Source organism: Myotis davidii, unplaced genomic scaffold, assembly GCF_000327345.1.
Source record: "Myotis davidii unplaced genomic scaffold, ASM32734v1 scaffold1857, whole genome shotgun sequence".
Taxonomy (NCBI): Eukaryota; Metazoa; Chordata; class Mammalia; order Chiroptera; family Vespertilionidae; genus Myotis; species Myotis davidii.
Genome location: NW_006288115.1, coordinates 20,198 through 24,736, shown reverse-complemented (window position 1 = coordinate 24,736; position 4,539 = coordinate 20,198).

Here is a 4,539-nt window from a genome sequence, read left to right as displayed (position 1 = left end):
GTACTGAAGGGTCCCAGGTTCGATTCCGGTCAAGGGCATGTACCTTGGTTGCGGGCACATTCCAGTAGGGGGTGGGCAGGAGGTGGCTGATCGATGTTTCTCTCTCATCGATGTTTCTAACTCTCTATCCCTCTCCCTTCCTCTCTGTAAAAAATCAATAAAATATATTTTAAAAAATTTTTATAACTTCTAGCAAGACTGACAATGATAAAGGGAAGATGCAAATTACCAATATTAGGAATGAAAGAGGAATTCTAACTACAGAACCCACAGACAATAAAAGGATAATATGAAGAAGTCTATACATAAAAATTCAACAACTTAAACAAATGGCTTAATTCTTTGAAAACCACAAACACAAAATTTACCCAATATGAAAGATTATATTAAATAAATTGAATGTGTAGTGTAAAACTTATCAGAAAATGAAAGACATAAATTCATCCTATTTGTAGACTGCAGTACTGTCTACGTAGAATAATCCCAAAGAATTTATCAAAGCATTCCTAAAACTATTAGTGAGTTTAGCAAGATCATACAATACACAGATATTGTGCACAGGTATCAATCACATTTCTTTTTTTTAAAATATATTTTATTGATTTTTTACAGAGAAGAAGGGAGAGGGATAGAGAGTTAGAAACATCAATGAGAGAAATCGATCAGCTGCCTCCTGCACGCCCCTTACGGGGAATGTGCCCGCAACCAAGGTACATGCCCTTGACCAGAATCAAACCTGGGACCCTTCAGTCCGCAGGCCGACGCTCTATCCATTGAGCCAAACCGGTTCGGCTCAATCACATTTCTATAAATTAACAAAGAACATTGGAGACTGAAATAGAAGCACAATCCTATTGAAAATGCTCCAAAAAAGTCAAAACAAGCCTAACCAAACATGTGTAGGATCTGTATAATAATAATAATAATAATAATAATAATAATAATAATAATAATAAGCTGATTCAAAAATCCAAGAAAACTAAGTAAATGGAGAGACATGCCAAGTTTATAGATTGGAAGACAGTAAGTATAGCTCAGGTCCCTAAGGTTTGAGAGGTATGCTGTTACCTCATAGCAACTGTTTTTTATTTGAAAAGCAACTTCTCATTTGCTGTTGTTACTGATGGAGACTAAACTCCTGCACATGGGGTAGCAAGTAGCTATGTGACCCAAAATATCTATCATGACTAGTATAGTCTGTTTCACTGAATCAAAATATTATGTGTACAGGGCTATTCCTCTTGAAATGGAATGATAAATACAAAATCAGATCAAAACAGGATCAGAAGGCACGAGCAAACTGTATAGTTAGTTGTTCACATTCAATGGTACTTATTCCTAAGGCCTCAACAACACATACCCTCAATGCGGAGGCCACTGTAAACATTTAACAGAGGAACAAGCACACTCCTTGGGTTACAGCTATGTCTACAAGGTCTGGTGGAATCTTCTGGAAGTGAAAGGCTGTTGCATCAAGCCCCACTCAGGGGTGTCCCTAAAAGGCTGTGTGAAGAGAACCCCCCCTAGTGGGCAAAGTTTGGGGAGGTACATGTGATTGTCCACTTTGTGTGGAAGGAGATGTGCTTAGAGTCATATTGATTCATGACCAGCGGCTCCGTGGATTAACTGGAAGGGCTAGAAAAGGATGCAACTGGAAAACTAAAAAGCGGCTCTGGAGGAGACTCTGTACTTGCAGGTGCTCCCCTAGGACCGGTGCAGAGTGGGACTCTGTAAACCTCACTGGGACATGGGGCACGAGAGGCTCGGAAATAAGTGAGGTTTGCACATTTGTTTCTTTGGCTTGCTACACTGATCCATGAGTTGGCAGTGACAGGGTTTCTGTCTTAAGGCCACAGTTCCGGTTAGGGCAGTCCTTTCTGCCAGGCTGCAGTAGCACTCCCTGCCCCGTGGCCGTCTAGTGGTGCTAATGACTCCCTCCTATCGCTAGTCACTGTCTGCCTCACCCCCTGCCCATGCTTTAGTAGATCTCCTCAAGTGTCCCACTGTTTCTTTTTTTAATAAACATATTTTTATTGATTTCAGAGAGGAAGAGAGAGGGAGAGACAGAAACATCAATGATGAGAGATTGGCTGCCTCCTGCACGCCCCCTGCTGGGGACCGAACCCCCAGCCCAGGCATATGCCTTTGACTGGAATGGACCTAGTACCCTTCAGTCCACAGGCCGAGGCTCTCCACTGAGCCAAACCAGCTAGGGCATCCCATTGTCTCTTAACAACGGACCACAGCAACCTTGATCATAAACCACACAGGAGTGGGGATTTTTTTATTTTAGTTTTTTAAAAATATATTTTTATTGATAATCAGCTTAACAAAGGAGCTGTCCCCCTCTCTCTCTCCTCTGACTCTGTCTCTGTAATATGTACTTGCTCCATTCGCTCCTGCATTCTCTCTCCAAGGCAGCCATGCCAGCTTAATAGCCACCTGGAGCGTGAGGCAGATCATGTGGGCCTGGGCACAGGGCTGGATGGAATGCAGCCAGAAACACAGACTAGGCCAGCGGGATGGGGACAGAGACATGGACTGAACCAATGGTGCAAACTGTCTGGACACTGGCCCAATTCTTTGCTTTTTTAAATTAAAAATTGTGTATTATTTTTTATTTATTTTATTTTTGTTATAATATTTTTAATCCTCACCTGAGGATATGGTTTTATTGACTTTAAGCACAGAGAGAGAGAAAGAGAGAGACATTGATGTGAGAGAGAAACATGGATTGCTTGCCTTTCATACCCCCCTGACTGGGGACTGAACCCCCAACCCATTTTTGCGAAGATGGAAAATGCAGTCTGATTAAGGGGACATGTACATGATCCTCGGGAACCGACCAACACACACAGCTCCTTTCCCAGCGGGGGGAAACCCAGGCTCCTTTCACTTTGACTGGAGACCTGGCCAGGGAGGTTGGGGGTCGTCTCAGACCTTGAACCCGGGAGAGACGCTCCAAGACCAGGCCAAGCGAGGCCAGAGGAGGCGCCCAGACGCAGGACTGCGGGGGACGCCCCCAAACGCAGTGCACCAAAGCGGCAGGCAGAGCGCTCGCCACCGCCCGCTGAGCATCGCCTCTGCAGGCCCGGGGACCCCGCCAGTGTCCGGTGTCAAGCCCGGGATGAGGTTTCCTAGGAAAGCGGCTGAAGAGTCAAGCTTTATGCGTCTGTTCACGTAGATGCGCTACCTCCCTGGTGACTGTATCCACCCCCCGCCCATCCATAGGATTCAATTTTAAAATTCATTGTCATAGAAGGAACGATTGCTGGGAAATAATATCGACCAGACACAGGCTCAATACCTGTAATTTAGAGAAAACGATGTTCCTCTATGTAACATTGTGCCCATATGTCCCTGACTTGGTGTAAAAGGAAAATCCAACAAGTTGCTCACATAGCCCAGCGGCCTGGCTCTGTGGTTGAGCGTCCACCTTGAACCCGGAGGTCACCGTTGGATTCCCAGTCAGGGCGTGGGTTGCCAATCCAAACTCCAGCACTGATGTTTCTCTCTCTCTCTCTCTCTCTCTCTCTCTCTCTCAAATCAATAAAAATGTTTGTTGGTGTTTTTTGTTTGTTTGTTTGTTTTTAAAGATGCTCACATAAGCTTTGAGCAGGGCAATGTGATTTGCTTGAAAGCCATTTTCTTATTTTGCATTGTATGTATTTTTGTATATTACGTATTTTTTAATTTGCCTTTTTCTCTCTTTCCTGAGATAAACTCTGTTGGTAACAGATATGCTTTTATAGCACTATTGTCCTCCATATTTACATTTCCCAGCCTATTCCCAAGAGTTATTTGTACCTGACTTCCCTGGGCAGCTGAGTTTAAAAGGCACATTATAGAAAGGGAATTCTTTTCTCTTTGTATTACAAAAATTTGAGAAACATAGAAAAGTAGAATATGATAATATGAGCATGCTCTTGAGTTAAGAAACCTTAACCTTTTACCACATTGCTGAAATCTTGTAAAGTGAATTAACAAATATAATTTCAGTGATAAATGCATCTCCACCAGCATTTGATGCCAGGTTTTTTATTTGAGCCATCATATTAGGTTTGTAATGGTATTTCATTTTAGTTTGAATTCAAATTTTTCTAATGTCTCATAATGAGATCTTTAGTTTGCTTGCCATCTCTGCCTGTTTGGTAAACCACCTGTTTGATTTTTATCTCACTTTAAAAATTTCTTTTTTTTATATATTTTATTGGTTTTTTACAGAGAGGAAGGGAAAGAAATAGAGAGTTAGAAACATCGATGAGAGAGAAACATCGATCAGCTGCCTCCGCCCGCAACCAGGGCACATGCCCTTGACCGGAATCAAACCTGGGACCTTTCAGTCTGCAGGTCGACGCTCTATCCAGTGAGCCAAACCGGTTTCGGCTAAAAATTTATTTCTTATTGATTGACATAGTTATATACATATTCTATAAAAATCTTTCCTCAGGTAAGTGATTGGTAGATATTTTTCTGTGTTGTGTGTGTGTGTGCATGTGTGTGTGTGTGTGTGTGTGTGTGTAATTTTAGAGAGGAAGA